Source organism: Mastomys coucha, unplaced genomic scaffold (genome assembly GCF_008632895.1).
Source record: "Mastomys coucha isolate ucsf_1 unplaced genomic scaffold, UCSF_Mcou_1 pScaffold21, whole genome shotgun sequence".
NCBI classification, from domain to species: Eukaryota; Metazoa; Chordata; class Mammalia; order Rodentia; family Muridae; genus Mastomys; species Mastomys coucha.
The window spans coordinates 75,926,726-75,943,802 of NW_022196904.1; the positions used below are offsets into that span (position 1 = coordinate 75,926,726).

Consider the following 17,077-nt stretch of genomic DNA (forward strand, 5'->3'; position numbering starts at 1 on the left):
GTCATGGAATACTTTGGTTTCTCCATCTATGGTGATTGAGAGTTTTGCTGGGTATAGTAGTCTGGGCATTTGTGTTCTCTTAGGGTCTGTGTGACATCTGTCCAGGATCTTCTAGCTTTCATAATCTCTGGTGAGTAGTGTGGTGTAATTCTGATAGGCCTGCCTTTATATGTTACTTGACCTTTTTCCCTTACTGCTCTTAGTATTCTTTCTTTGTTTTGTGCATTTGGTACTTTCACTATTATGTGAGGGGAAGAATTTCTTTTCTGATCCTGTTGATTTGGGGTTCTATAGGCTTCTTGTATGGTCACGGGCATATCTTTCTTTAGGTTAGGGAAGTTTTCTTCTATAATTTTGTTGAAGATATTTACTGGCTCTTTAAGTTGGAGGTCTTCACTCTCTTCTATACCTATTATCCTTAGATTTGATCTTTTCATTGTGTCCTGGATTTCCTGGATGTTTTGGGTTAGGGTCTTTTTGCTTTTTGCATTTTCTTTGTTCTCTCAATGTTGTCTATGTTTTCTTCTGCCCCTGAGATCCTCTCTTCTATATCTTGTATTCTGTTAGTGATGCTTGCATCTATGTGTTCTGACTTCTTACCTAAGGTTTCTAATTCTAGAGTTGTCTCTTTTTGTGATTTCTTTATTGTTTCGACTTCCATTTTTAGGTCCTGGATGGTTTTACTCAATTCCTTCACCTGTTTGTTTGTGTTTTCCTGCAATTCCTTAAGGGATTTTTGAGTTTGCTCTTTAAGTCCTTCTACTTGTTTACTTGTGATCTCCTGTAATTCTTTATGGGATTTTTTTTGTTTCTTCTTTAAGGGTTTGTACCTCTTTACCTGTATTCTCCTGTATTTCTTTAAGGGAGTTATTCATGTCGTTCTTAAGTTCTTCTATCAGCATTGTGAGATATGATTTTAGATCCAATTCTTGCTTTTCCGTTGTTTTGGGATATCCAGGACTTGCTGCAGTGGGAGTACTAGGTTCTGATGAAGCCAAGTAGTCTTGGTTTCTGTTGGTAGGATTCTTGCATTTGTCATTCGCCATCTCTTGATTTTTGGTGTTAGATGTTCTTAGTGTCTCTGACTAGAGTTTGTCCTGTCCCTGCTGCCCTGCAAGTTGCTAATATGTATCTTTATTTCTATGTGTTTCTTATATGTAACAAAATGAGGAATCCTGTTTTCACATCCATTCTGTTAGTCTCCATCTTTTTATAAAGTAATTATATCCATTAATGTTGAGATATTAATGACTAGTGACTGGCATGTATGTGTATTTGTGTGTGTTCCCCTTGTTTTTTCTAGCAGGGGATTACTTATTTCATGTGTTTCTTGGATATTGTTATATTCCTTGTGTTGGAGTTTTCATGTAAGTATTTTCTCTGGGGCTGGATTTGTGGATAGATATTGTATGAATTTGGATCTGATTACAAATGTGTTGTTTTTACCGTCTATATTGATTGAGAATTTTGCTGAGTATAGTAGCCTGGATTTCATCTGTGTTTTTTGTTTAGAGGTTACAGGAAATCTGACTAGGCACTTCTAGCATGTAGAGTATCTTTTGAAATATCAGGTGAAATTCTGACAAGTCTGCCTTTGTATCTTGTCTGGCCTACTTCTATGGCCACTTTGAATGTTCTTTAATTTTTTGGTGTATTTCATGTATTGATAAGGTAAGGAATAAGGATTTTCTCTTCTTGTCCATAGTAATTGGTATTCCATAGGCTTTTTGCATGTTTATAGGTATCTCTTTCTTTAGGTTGGAAAGTTTTCTTCCAGGATTATGTTGAAAATATTTTCTCGGCCTTTTAGTTGGTACATTCACATCTTTTCTTCTTCTTATTGTAAGGTTAGTTGTTTTCATGGGATCATAGACTTCCAAATATTTTGTGTTAAGAATAATTTAGATTGAAGATTTTCTTTGACTTATGTATCAGTTTTTTCCACTGTATCTTATGACTGAGATTCTCTCTTCTATCTGCTGTATTTTATTAGTAATTCTTCCATCTGTTGTTCCTCTTCTCCTCTCTAGGCTTCCCATTTCCAGAATTTCCTCAGTTTGTATTTTCTTTATTGCTTCTTTTATTATTTTCAGGTTTTCACAGTTCTATTTATTACCTTCACATGCTTAATTATATTTTCCTGTATATCTTTAAGAGATATATTCATTTACTATTTAAATGATTCTATCATCTTTATAGGATTGGATTTAAGGTCTTTTTCTGGTGCTTCAGTTGTGTTAGGATATCCAGAATTTGACATAATAAGATAGCTGTGCTCACAAAGTGTCATTTTTACCCTTGCTTTAGTTGACTGTTTTTTAGATGGCCTTTAGCCATCTATTTATCTTTAGTCTCCAGATGTTTCTCTTTTAGTAGGTATTGGAAAGGGAGTTAGCATCAATTATCCTGGTTTGGCAAGCCTGTGATGGATATCCTTGGGCTGTAGGGTTCCAGAACAGCAGGTCTAAATGTGTCAGCATCCAGAAGTATTGTTCAGGATCTGCAGGTCTGATTTAGGTGTGTTGAGACATGGAATGAGAATGGAGGCCTGCCAGTGAAAGCGGGCTAGTCAGCACTGTTAGACATGCCCCAGAGGACTTAGCAACAGGCAAGATCAGTTGGGAAAGGAAAGTTAATCTGTATGTTTCAGGATCTATGGGTCTTGTAATGTAGGCAGAGAATTTAAAGGAAAGGAGATTGGAGTTCCAGCAGGGATAACAGACTGCTCTTGGGGGAGATGTCCATTTTCAATGTACATAATTTGATGTATGAGAAATAAGGTTTTTTATTTATTTGTTGTGCATTTAACATCATGTACCATAGCCACACTCATTTGCCCATTCCTTTATTTTTGCCATTTAAGCTTGCAACCTCACTCCAAAAGTATAGTACAAGCAAATAAACAAAGAACTTCAACAACAACAATTAACAACAATAAAAGACTAGATACTTCTCATCATGAAAACTATAGTATATCACGGTGTTTACCAAAGGATTTTACTCTGTCCACACATTCATTTGCAAATGTTTATTGTAATGAGTCATCAATCTAGTCCTAGATTTCTAGCATTTGTGACAACACTAAAATGTATCTTAACCCCCTCATGTCATTGAGATCCTGGAGCCTGGATCAGCAGGACTCTGGCAGATCCAGGGTCTTCTGTGGTTCTTGTGTCATTTCTGCATTTTGGTGGTATAATATTTGCAGATCTAAGTACTAGCACTGTCTCTGATAGAACATGGGCCTTTTGTGGGATTTATGGTTCAAGATATGGAGACAAGTGGACAAGGTACAGTTGCAGAAAGCTAGGTGGGCTATGAAGAAACATTGGACTCTAAGGATAGGGTCTTGCTTGGAGTTCAGGGATCTGTGTGCCCTCTGGTAGAGTACAATATCTCAATCACAATCCAAAGCCACATGGATATGAAAGTGAGGGGAGAGAGTGTGTTAGGAGACACTGGGCAGATTTTGACCAAGTGTTGGTGGGTTCTGTACAGGTCTTATCTGAGTTTTTAGTACAGCCATTTCCTCTGGTAATACAGAGGACATTTACTAGATTTGTAGTCTGGGATATGAAGGTGAAGTGAATGAGTGGTATTGATAGAAACTGAATGAGATCTAAGCCTAATATTTTTATAATAATTTTATACTAGTGTCAAAAATGCCATTTCTATCACAATTAATTTAAAAAGTTTCAAACATTTGTTACATGTGCCCAACTTCAAACTTTTAGTATTTATAATGAGCTAAACTCATATTTGTTATGATTGTGCTCAGCACCCTATTTTAGAATCTAAGAGCAAATGAATCTGTTCACAGGTGTTTTAGTTTAGGACAGAAAATATGTTATTAGTTGTTAATATCATATCCATGAATGAAATTTAAAGCAGAACATAATGTGTGTGGCTTGAGTGTAGATAATAAAATATTATCAGGAAAGAGAAGCAATGAAATATTTTGGTATGATTTTGTGTGTTGATCTTTTGCCTATCAAATATATCTTTCAGAATAATAGCGATTATAAGAAAGGGAAGACAAACAATCCTATCATGTTGTTTAAATTCAGGAAACAATATTCACCTTGAAATTAAGTAAGGACAAAATGACACACAAAGCTAAAGGATCAGTCAAGGATGAATAAGATCTAAGGTGGAGTGAATCGGAATTTTAACATAACATCATCATAGAAAATGAAGATTCCCAAAACCATATCATCTAAGGTCCTGTGTCACTGCATTGTATAGAGCATCTTGGGTTACCTGGAAGTTAATGTGAGGATATTTGTTTATCATCCTTTTATGAAAAATCAATACTTACTCCTTGATGAACCACAGTGTTTCAGTTATGCAAACTCTCATAAGGGCACTGGACTTTTTATATTTGCAATAGACAGTGTTGAAATTACTGGTCCTTCCTATATTTGGACTTATATTATTACATAGCAAAAGATGATAGAGGTCTATGGAAATGTTTTAATTTCTGTCAAGTAATAAAAAACAAAGGAGCATGATAAGACAAATAATTGGTATCTAGACACTTAAATTTCTTTTATACCTACATATATTTATATATTTACACACACACACACACACACACACACACACACACACATATATATATATATATATATATATATATATATATATACATATATATTTACATATATGTCAAATGGGTCAAGCCCATGCCAGCCGGGGGGAGAGGATACTTTGGGAGCTGGCATATTGGGGTCGTAATATCCTTCCATATCCCAGTTAGCTGGTGCCCCAAAAGCCAGGTTGCAGACATCGAGGAACATGTCTGGCCACCAAAGGCCTGGTGTAATAAGTTTAGACCTGCTCCATATTATGTCCCCGTGCCCAGCAATTACCATCCAAGTCAGGTTACGTGGCTGGTGAGGGTCAGGGAGCTTACTCAGGACTGGATTTGCAATGCAGGCACAACTTAAGAGGATTATCAGTTTTTTCCACAGTCCACTCATCTTGGTTAAATTCAGGGCGTGCCTTTTTGCTGTGAGACACGTGGATCCAAGCAGGAATCCCATCTACCTTAACAGCAGTGGGGGTGGTTAGTAATACTAGGTATGGTTCCTTCCACCGTGGCTTGAGGTTCCCAGCTCAATGTCTTCGTACCAAAACAGCATCTCCCACTTCAAATTGATGTGGCACTCTCAGATCGCCTGCCACATAGATGCCTTTTAACTGCTCCCAGGCTTCTTTTCTCACTGTTTCAAGAGCTTTTAGCCGGGCTAGAAGGTGGGATGAGGGAATAGAAGAATCATCAGGGCATGCATCTGCTTTCAGGGTTATAGAGATAGGTGGCGGCGTCCCAAACATTAATTCAAAGGGTGTCAATCCGGTAATACCAGGGGTGTTCAGAACCCGGAACAGTGCATAAGAAAGGAGAGTTGTCCAATCATATCCTCCGTTCTCTAAGGACAATTTAGTCAAGGTCTCTTTTAGGGTTCTATTCATCCTCTCTAACTGTCCTGAGCTCTGGGTTTGTAAGCACAATGTAATTTCCAATGTATCCCCAGTTGTTTGGCCATACCCTGACTTACCTAGGCGACAAAAGCAGGACCGTTGTCTGACCCAATTACCTTAGGTATTCCGAATTGGGGAAATATTTCTTCCAATATCTTCTTAGCCACCATGTTAGTTGTTTCTTTCTTGGTGGGGAAACCCTCAACCCACCCTGAAAAGGTGTCTATAAATACTAAGAGATATTTATTTCCATATCGGGCAGGCTTGATCTCAGTAAAATATGTTTCCCAGTACGTTCCTGGCCGGTCTCCTCGCAGCCGTCTTCCCTGCTGGAGCCTGCTAACACCAGCATTAGTTAAAGCACAGGCCTTACAGTTCTTTAGTAATTTTTCTGCTGCTTCTTTTACCTGAGGTATGTGGTAAGCAGATCTTTTTACCAATTCAATCATTTTCTTCGGCCCCAGGTGGGTAAGGGTGTGAATCTTAGTCAGATAGATGAGCCCTTCTTCTGGGGAGAAGAAGGTCTCACCCGGAGGAGCTTCCCATTCTTTCCTGGCCACTGTGAGGATCATAGGTCCTTGTGCCGCCTCCTTGGCAGCCTGGTCTGCCATTCGTTTTCCCTTTTCTATGTGTCCTTCTCCCTTCTGGTGCCCTGGGCAATGAATGATGGCTATTTTACTTGGCAAGTGAACAGCTTCTAAAAGGCTGAGGATTTCTTCTTTGTTTTTAATATCTCTGCCTGCAGAAGTCAGTAGCCCATGCCATTTGTAGATTGCTCCATGTATATGAGCCGTTGCAAATGCATACTGGCTATCTGTATAGATATTGACAGCTTTTCCCTCTGCTAGTTTTAAAGCCTGGACCAAAGCAATAAGCTCTGCTTTTTAGGCTGATGTTCCTTCTGGCAAGCTACTGGCCCATATAACTGATTTCCCATCCACCACTGCTGCTCCAGCCTTTCGCTTACCTTCTACCAAGAAACTGCTTCCATCGGTGAACCAGGTTAGTATCCCAGGCCATAGTTTATCACTCATATCTGATCGAGTCCCGGTCTCTTCTGCCAATAATTCTTCACATATATATACTGGAGTTTCAGCAGTTTCAGGGAGTAGAGTAGCTGGGTTGAGAATGGCAGGTGGGGCAAAAGCTACTTGTTCAGTCAACAGCAAACTCTGATAATGTGTCATCCGGGCATTCATCATCCAGCGGTTGTCGGATGATGGTCTCAAGTGCATGGGGGGCTATTACTGTCACGTTCTGGCCCATAGTCAGATTGTCAGCATCTTTTACCAAAAGGGCCATGGCTGCTATTGCTTACAGGCAGGAGGGCCAGCCACTGGCCACAGGGTCCAGTTTTTTGATAGGTAAGCTACTGGTCATTTCCAGGGTCCCAAAGTTTGAATTAGGACCCCCCTAGCCACTCCTCTTCGTTCATCAACATAGAGGATGAAAGATTTACTTAAATCTGGCAAAGCCAGGGCAGGGGCCTGTAGCAATGCCTTCTTGAGGGCTTTGAAAGCTGATTGGTGTTCTTCAGTCCAAATGAACTCCCCTTTTCTTTTGTCAGGAGGTATAATGGAGCTGCTAAGGTAGCAAAACCCAGGATCCAGAGTCTACAGAACCCAGTCGTCCCCAGGAATTCTTTTACCTGGTGAGGAGTGGTTGGGGTTGGGATCTGCATCACTGTCCACTTCCTAGCTTCCGTAAGCCAACGCTGTCTGTCTTTCAGGGCATATCCCAAATAAGTCACTTCAGTCTGGCATAATTGTGCCTTTTTGGCTGAAACCCGGTACCCCAACTCACTTAACTCAGCCAGGAGCTTCTGTGTCCCAAGTTTGCATTCTTCATATGTTTCTGTGGCTAGAAGAAGATCATCTATATATTCCAAAAGAGTTATCTGGGGGTTATCAGTTCGGAAGGATGCAAGGTCTAGATTCAGGGCCTCATCAAACAAGGTGGGTGAATTCTTAAACCCTTGAGGCAGTCTTGTCCAGGTGAGCTGCCCTGTTCTTCTGTTCTCTGGGTCTCGCCATTCAAAGGCAAACAGGGGCTGGCTATTAGGGTGTAGCCTCAGACAAAAGAAAGCCTCTTTGAGGTCTAGGACTGTATACCACACTTGTCTGGGTGGCAAAGTACTAAGTAGGTTGTAAGGGTTAGGCACCATAGGATGTATGTCTTGCACTCTCTCGTTGGCTTCCCTAAGGTCCTGTACTGGAAGATAGTCATTTGTCCTTGGCTTCCTCACAGGGAGTAATGGAGTGTTCCATGGAGAGTTACAGGGAATTAGAACTCCCTGTTGGAGTAACCTGTCAATGTGTGGGCGTATGCCCTCCGGAGCTTCTCTGCTCATGGGATATTGTTGAACTCTTATAGGAGTGGCCCCAGATTTGAGTTCGACTACTATTGGGGGGGCCTGTTTTGCCATTGCCATCCCCCCTGTTTTGGCCCAGGCTTGAGAGAATTGTTCAAGCCAATTTTGCAACCCCTCGATGGGTTTGTTTGGTGGGCTTTGATATAGCCAATATAAGGTTTGGGCACTTCAGTTCCCCAGGACAATTCTGGTCCAGAGGGGGCAAATGTAATTTGAGCTTTTAATTTTGTCAATAAGTCTCTTCCAAGTAAAGGCATAGGGCATTCGGGGATAACCAAAAATGAGTGAGTTACTTGGTTCTTTCCAAGATCCACAACCCTAGAAGTAGACCATGGGTATAGTTTTTGTCTCGTAGCCCCAATCACAAGTGTCTTTTTAGCTTTCACTTTTCCAAAAGGAGTTTTTAGCACTGAGTATTCTGCTCCTGTATCGACCAGGAAGCTTACAGGGGTCCCCTCCACCTTCAAGTTTACCCTAGGCTCGGGAAGGGGTGCCGAGCCCCGTTCCTCCTAATCTTCATCACCCCTGAGTATCAGTACTTTGGTCTTTTGCTTTTACTTTGGGCATTCTCTGGCCCAATGGCCCCTATCTTTGCAATAGGAGCATTGGTCTGGTTCGAGCAATCGTCAGGGTTGCTCTCTTCCTGGTCTCCTTGGTCCCTGCCTTCTCTCGCCACCCAGGTCCCCTGTCTGTCTGGTCCTCTCTACTTTATTCCTATCCCTATCCACTACTGCAGCCAGTATTCTAGTCAAATTCTCTTCCTGTCTCCTATTCCTCCTGTCTTCTTCTTCTCTTCTTTCTCTCTTTTCCCTTTCCTTTTTCTCTTCTTCTGTCTCTTGATTATGATATACTTTCTCAGCCTCTTTAACTACATCTCGCAGGGTAAAGTCATGCAACGCTTCTATCCTTTGCAACTTCTTTCTGATGTCAGGGGCTGATTGATGTATAAAAATCATGATCACAGATCCCCGCTGTCCTTCAGACAAGGGATCAAAAGGAGTGTATCTCCTATAGGCCTCCATGAGCCTTTCTAGAAACACTGATGGGGGCTCTGTCATCCCCTGCATGATTTCTCTTACCTTAGCCAAATTGGTGGGTCATCTAGTGGCTCCTCTGAGACCAGCCACGTGAGCTTGTCTATAATTGGACAGCTTCTCCCTACCTTGTGCTGTATTATAATCCCACTGAGGATGAGTCAGAGGAACTCCCTCCTCCATTTCAGCGGGAGTCTGGACTGGGCGTCCGGCTACATCTCGGACATTTTTCCGAGCCTCTTGGAGTATCCTTTCCTTTACTTCAGTAGTAAACAGGGTCTGTAAGAGCTGTTGACAGTCATCCCAGGTGGGCTGGTGCGAGAACATCAATGATTCTATCAAGCCTGTAAGGGTGGCGGGGTTTTCTGAGAAAGGAGGGTGGTTAGTTTTCCAGTTGTAAAGATCAGAGGACCAGAGGACGAAAAAGGCCAGTACTGTAAAAGCTGTGAGCCATCTTGATCCCCTTGGGGGTGGGGAGCAACGGCTCTAAGGGGTAGGACTACCGTGGAGTTCACCGACACCAGAGAGGGGACTCTTTGTTGGCTCCGGGTTCCCGCCAAAGCTCTGCTTCCTCCCTCAATCGGTGCGGAAGGCACGGAGGGGGCTGGAGAGACCGATGGCTGAGGCTCGGGCTCTAATAACTCTAATGGGGGAGGATAGGGAAGAGGAATAGGCCATTTAGGAGGTTCCTCTATGGCTAAATATATCTTTGGGGGAGCTAGGGGAGATGGGAGAACATTGTGTGCTCCTTCCCTCACTGGTTGTGGCTTTGGTTTCTCTTTCACTGCGCCTTTCTGAATGGTCAAAACATTAGGACCTGGGAGGTTGGGTAAGAATGAAAGGGGAATCCATTGGGGAGGGAACTGCGCTAAGTCTTCCCACACCACAATGTACGGATGTTGGTCCGGGTGTGAGCATGGTCTATCCTGAAAAATAACAGCCTTTACGGCTTGAATAGTAAGCAGATTGAAAGTTCCCTTGGGTGGCCACCCTACCCCAAAGGCAGACCACTCTGAAGTACAGAAAGTTTGCCAGGTCCCCTTCTTTATCACTACGGATAGATTCTGTCTTCTCTCTCCAATGGTCCAACATCAGGGATAAGGGAGATGTCATTGTCTGACCCATGACTAGAATTAGGAAAAACAAAAATGCCACAAGAGCAAGAGAAGTTAGAACGTCCAAGCACAATCGTCCCTTCCTAGTTCTGAACAATCAGCTAAATGCAAGCTCAGATGGGGGGTTTTGCTCCCACCTCCTTCTTGGTAGGAGGAGGATTCTGTCTCCCTCATTCAGAAAACCAACACTCAAACTCTCTTGACTTTCCACTACCCCAGGCTGAACATCTAGGGTCCCTGCTCCCCCAGGCTCAACTTCTGGGGTCCCTGATACCCCAGGCTCAATATCTAGGGTCCCTGCTCCACCAGGCTAAACTTCTGGGGTCTCTGCTCCCCCAAGCTCAACTTCCAGGGTTGCAATCTTTGTTTTTACTGCTGCCGGCTGAAAACCAAAACCAAATCACAACTCAAAGGCACCGAACTTCAAACACACCACATGCACGCCACACACACGTACCTCCAAGTAGTCTTTGGGATTCCTGGGTGTCACATGATCCCAGACAAGCCCCCAACCGAAAGACCCTCCGAAGTGACCCTCACTCAAGTCCCAGGAGACGTGCACCCAGTGAAACACGAGAGGCCACCTTGATGCAAAACACATGAGGTTTTTATTCAGAGCGCTCTGGGCGGACCCCCAATCTCATGTAGGAGACAAGGAATCTCGTGGAGGCTAAGGGGTTAGGGGTTTATATAATAAAAAAGGTCTGAGGGAACAAAGGAATCAGGGTGACTATACATGATTGGTTATTTTAAATGTAGTTCGTGCAGATTAGAGTTGAAAATTCCTAAAATAAAGAAGTGAAAAAAGAGTGCTATTCAAGGTTTCTAGTTGACCTTTAGCTAATACCTAAAGGGACCAGATGGCCTATCTCCATGTTTTATGTCTTCCTGACCTGGGCTACGGGCATGCCCTTGCATTTTTGCCCTATCTTCATCATTTTATGTCTCCCTGACCTTTCAGTCCCCTAACAGCTTGTTCATCTCTGTTTTGATCTGTTTTCACAGGCCTGGCCCCTGTGGTTTTAGGTAATCCTTTCCTTTGCTAACACAGGTCTCAAATTTAACTCTTTCAATCCCAGGCTTATGTGGGCAAGTTCGTGCTGAATTTTTTCTTTTCACTACAAGGCCTGACACTATGACTGATGCTATGGTGTGTTTACAGGCAGGAGCCTAGAATGGCTGTCCTATGAGAGGTCCATCTGATAAGATAGTAAGAAGGGGTGATTAGAAGGCTTTGGAGGAAGAATGGGTAAATAGAAAATGATGTTACTGAATTATAATCTCAAAATGAAAAGAAGCAAAACAAAAGCATTGACAGTGTAAAAAAGGCAGAGATAACATGAAAAATATACCACCAAAATTATATAAATGTTGAAAATGTCACTTTCAGTATTCTAATTCAATATGTCAATTTTCTTAGGACCCATTTATCTGCCTTTTTTACTCATTACTGTTGAAAGATCTCCAGAGCTCAGGAGACCCTCACTCAAGTCTCGGGATAACATGACCTCCCAATAACTCACGAGAGACCGAACTTGCTGCAATCACATGAGGTTTATTTGGGATAGGGGTCAATCTCGTGACCATGCTGGCCAGAGGAGTCCGACCCTGAACACAAGAAGTGAGGGGTATTTAAAAGGAAAAACCACAATCTGGGGGTGGGGAGAGGGTTACCAAGGAAACATAACAAAAACAGTGGAAAATTTCAGAGGGACCCAACCCAAGGTATTCAGTTAGGGAGGGGAACATATTCATTCTAGGAATGTAATCTTCATCTACTGGTCCACAGGGTAGAGAGGCTATTAAGCCAGTAGACCTTCATTCCTAGTTCCACCCTCATTGTGGATCAGTCAGGAGGAGCAGAGCCCTGAGGCTCTGAGTTTGCCAAGTTCTTGGAACTGGCTACTCCACATTTTTGGCTTGTTACAGAGGTTTTCCATGCCCCCTTTTAGGTAAAGGTTATACATTATACATACATTTCTATTAAATGCTCTCATTTTAAATTCTAAGATTCTCCAGCCTTTCACTGTAAGATACAATTACCCAAGATCCACAATATTGTAGTATTCACCAAGAAACATCATGCTCAAATTAGTGATTCCAGTATCTGTTATAAAAAATTATTTTTCATTTTATTTTATTTATTTACATGCAAAATGTTGTCTCCTCCCACTCACCTCTCCCAGAGATCTTCAACCTTTCACAATTCCTTTCACTTCAGAGAGGGTGCTCCACAACTCCCAGTTTCCCCCTTCCTGGGGTATCAAGTCTCTACATGATTTGGTATATCCTCCCCCACTGAAGTCAGACAAGACAGTCCTCTCCAACCTATGTGCCTGGAGCCTTGGAGCAGCCCTATGCCCTTTGGTTCATTTCTTAGCCTCTAGCACCTCCCCAGGAACCAGGTTAGTTGACACTCTTAGCCTTTCTATAGGGATGCCATGACCTTAAGATCCCTTTAACCTTCTAATCTTCCACATGGGGCCTGACCTCAGTCATGTGGTTGGATGTAAGTACCTGCATTAGTCTCAGTTCATTGTCTCAGAGGACAGTCAGGCTAAGCTCCTATCTGCAAGCACAACATAGTATCAATAATAGTGTCAGTAATTGGTGCATGTTGATGGGGTGGATCCCAAGTTTGGCACCATGTGGTGGGGAAATAAAGGTTTTACATCCCCTCTTCACTTCAGTCATTCATCGGACTCCTGGCAGCCTCTGTTTGGGGGCTAACACCTGGGAGCTAAGACAGATGCTCTCTGTTGACTGTTTGTCTTTGAAGAAGCCACCTGACCACACCCACCGCCTGAGTACTCCAGCTAGCCAGCCAGCCGCCTGAAGATCTTCTGAACCTGAGGACTTTGGCACCTGAACTTTCTTTGTAGTGTAATCTAGATGAAAGGCTGGAGAATCTTAGAATTTAAAATGAGGGCATTTAATAAAAATGCATGTATAATGTATAACCTTTACCTAAAAGGGGATGTGGAAAACCTCTGTAACAAGCCAAAAAAGGTAGAGTAGTCAGTTCCAGGAACTTGGCTAACTCAGAGCCTCAGGGCTCTGGTTTCTGAAATCTGCCCCTCCTGACTGATCCACAATGAGGGCGGAACTAGGAATGAAGGTCTACTGGTTTACAGGCCCTCCACCCTGCTGAGGCTCTCCACCCTGCTGACCTATAGATAAAGATTACATTCCTAGAAGGAATATATTCCCTTCCCTAACTGAATACCTTGGGTTGAGTCCCTCTGAAATTTTCCACTGTTTTTGTATGTTTCCTTGGCAACCCTCTTCCCCCGCCCCAGTTTGTGATTCTTCCCTTTAAATACTCTTCACTTCTTGTGTTCAGGGTCAAACTCCTCTGGCCAGCATGGTCATGAGATTGACCCCGGTACCGGCCTATCCCAAATAAACCTCATGTGATTGCAACAAGTTCGGTCTCTCCTGAGTTATTGGGTGGTCGCATCATCCCGAGACTTAAGTAAGGATCTCCCCAGTTCTGGGGGTCTTTCATAGAGACTTGTTTTCAGTTTCTCCTGTGACTATAAAAACCCTGGTTTATTCTCAGTAAAGTGGAGCATTGATTGGGACGCATCTTGGCTTAGTGTTTTCTCTTTGCATTTCAAACCTTCTATTTCAGGTCCTTTATTCCCTCCTGGCTAAGGTGAACCCTGTTCGGGAAACTGCGGGCAGTTTCATAAAGGGATGGGAGAGAGACCCACATCCAGCTAGAGCTGGAGACTCTGGGAGGGTGGACATTGGAGACTGCCCAAGTGCTGGCTGTGAGAAGCCAAGAACCCCAGTCCACAGGGGTTTGAGGGAGTGGTCGGGTCTCCCTGGGCCTCACAGAGAACAGGTGAGGGCTCCAGGGTGGCAGTGGCCCTGGACCAAAAGGAGAAAAGCAGGAAGGGGAGAAAGGAGGTGCTTGGTGGCTTCCACATGGGTCAAAATTCCTTGGTCCTATTTGGCAGCTTTCCTGTGGGAGATTAGACATAGTTCTTTAGGGAAAGGCTTAAGTTGTTGTTCCAGCAGGGCTAGTCAAAATGAAAGGGGGCAGTCCATGGTTTTTAGGCTTTATTGTAGAAAGGAGAGAGAGAGAGAAAAAGAGAGAGAGATAAAAGAGAGAGGAGAAGAGGTTAAGAGACAAGAGAGCTATAGCTTAAGAGAGAGAGGAGGGGTCAAGCAGCCCCTTTTATCCTGGACTGGGCTACCTTGCTGTTCCCAGGTAAATGTTGGGCAGGGCCTACCTGGCAGTAGTCAGGTGACCATGGGGGTGGAGTCTCATCAGAAAACTGGGAGCTTGGGGCACTGTCTAGCCACAGGATAATGGAATGGTGTCAGGCACCTAATGTTTGTGGGTGTAGCTCACTGTTCCATCCCTTGTATAATTTTCTACTGGGTCTCTGGATTAAGCCCCACTCAACCAGAACACTGACTGCATTTCATGGTCCAACAACTGATAGACATTTCCTTTCAGTGTCTGTTCCAGTTTTGCCCCAGTATTACTCTTAGACAGGGATATTTTGGGGCCAAAAATTTTGAAGGCAGATTGGTATCCCCATCCAACCAGTGAGAACATTGTCCAACCACTAGAGATGATCTCTTCAGGTTCTATCAAACCACATTGAATATTTCAGCTAAGGTCACCTGCAAGGAATCCAGGGAGTCAATTAGATCCCAGGTCTTTGGGACTTTCTTATGTCTGCACCCCAAATTCCGGCAGCCAAAGTTTCCATTTATTCTATTGGCCCTCTGGGCTTCTCTTGTGTCTCCTCCATATCCCAACTTGCCCTCCTCTCCTTTCCCATTCAGGTTGCTCCCTTGCTCTTTCACCTCTGATTAGGTTGTTCCCACTTCTAAGTGGGATTGAAGCATTCTCACACATGGGCCTTCCTTCTTATACAACATTTTAGGTTATGTGGGGTGTATTATGAGTATTCTGTATCCCATTATGTAAATAAACCACATTTTCTGTTTCCATTCTCTGTTAAGGGACATCTGTCTTGTTTCCAGCTTCTGGTTATTACAACTAAGGCTGCTATGAACATACAGGAGTATGTGTCACTTTGATGTGGTAGCAGCTTTTGGGTATATGCCCAGGAATGGTATAGCTGTGTCTTTAGGAAGATATATTTTCAATTTTCTGAGGAACCTCCAGATTGATTTCTAAAGTGGTTGTATGAGTTTGCAATCCTACCAGGAATACAGGATTGTTCCTTTTTCTCCACATCTTTATCAGAATCTGCTGTTGCCTGAGTTTTAATCTTGGGCATTCTGGTTTGTACAAGGTGGAATCTGAGTGCCATTTACATTTGCATTTCCCTGATGACTAAGGATAGCCATCTTACCAAAAGCAATCTACTGACAGATTCAAACAATCTCATCATAATTCCATCTCAGTTCTTAAGAGCTGAGAAGAGCAATTCTCAACTTTATATGGAGTGACAAACAAACAAACAAAAAATGGAATAGCAAAAACAATTCTCTACAATAAAAGAACCAAGTAGAATCATCAGGCCTGACCAAGCAGTACTACAGAACAATAGTAATAAAATCTGCACAGTATTGATTTGTACAGAGAGAGATAGGTCAATCAATGGAATACAATTGAAGACCCAGAAATAAATCCACACTCCTTTGGACACTTGATCTTTGTCAAAGAAGAAAAATCCATGCAATAGGGAAAAGAAAGCATTGTCAATAAATTGTTTTGGTCAAACTGTTGGTCTGCATGTAAAGGAATGCAAATTGGTCTGTATTCATCAACTTGTACAAAGCTCAAGACCAAGTGGATCAAGGACCTCCTCTGTATAAACCCAAATACACTGATTCTAAAAAAGAAAAGTTAGAAAAGAGTCTTAAACACATTGGCACATAGGAAATTTTCCTGAAGAGATTATCAATGGCTCAGGCTTTAACGTTAGCAATTGACAAATGGGACTGAAAATCTTCTGTAAGCAAAGGATAATCAGAAGAAGAAAAAAAAAGAGTAATATACAGATTGGGAAAAGATTGTCAATACCTTGACTTTTGATAGAAGGCTAATATCAAAAATATAGAAAGGGCCAAAAAATTATCCCCCAGAAAAGCAATCAAGCCAAGTGACAAATGTGCTACAAGGAATGCCCAAAAAGCACTTAAAGAAATGAGTGTAATATTCTATAGATGTTGGGTTCATTTGACTCATAATTCTTGTTAGTTTCACTATTTCTCTATTTTTCTCTGGATGATATGTCAAATGGTGAGTGTGGGGTGTTCAAGGCTCCCACAATTAATATATGCTCTTTAGTGTGCAATTTAAATTTAGCATATTTCTTTTACAACTTTGGTAGCCATTGCCTTTGGGGGATAGATGTTCAAAACTAAGAATCATCTTGGTAAATTTCCCTTTTATGAGTATGAAGTGCCTTTTTCTGTCTCTTTTGATTAGTTTTAGTTGAAAGTCTATTTTATTAACTGTTAGAATAGTTGGTCCATCTTTATTATTTTGAGAGGTGGGATGGGGGAGAAGAGGAGTTTGGGCTCAGGATGTAATACGTTTAAATAAATAAATAAATGAAAAAATATATATTGTTTCAAATGATTCTGTAGCATACATATCAAAATCAATTATGTGTTCATATTATTTGACTTTTAAATTCCTTCAACCAAAGGATACTAAATTAAATTTAAACACCCTTTGTTCCTATGTTTGCCATTACAGACTCCAGTGAAATAAGAGGTTCTCAGGACCAAATGAGAATGACCTGAGAAGAAATGCCAAATAGTGGGGAGATGGAATCACCTACATTAGAGAGACACGGCCCCAGTTGAAAGATGGTGCCACCTGTAGCCCGCGCAGTCGTCTCGCCCGGAAGAAGACAGGCGGACACACTAGGTTCCTTCTGCAGTGACATTTACTGCCCTCTCCCAGAGGGAAAAGAGATCGAGCCCAAAATCCGCACTGCTTATATACACCACAGTGTGGCGTGTCTGTCCACAGCGTGGCGTGTCTGCCCATGATTGGCTGTCCGCTCATTACCCTATGTAACACCCCAGAATGGGCCGTGACATGGCGTCTTTTCACTCTACGCACATGC

General features: G+C 42.4%; 1 protein-coding gene and 1 pseudogene across 1 annotated transcript in view; one reads left to right on the plus strand and one right to left on the minus strand.

The window, feature by feature from the left end:
- LOC116102531 (vomeronasal type-2 receptor 116-like) overlaps nucleotides 1–17,077 on the plus strand; it is a 119,024-nt gene that overhangs the window by 55,677 nt on the left and 46,270 nt on the right. The gene's annotated exons all lie outside the window — the stretch shown is intronic.
- On the minus strand, nucleotides 5,602–10,014 carry LOC116100638 (annotated as a pseudogene).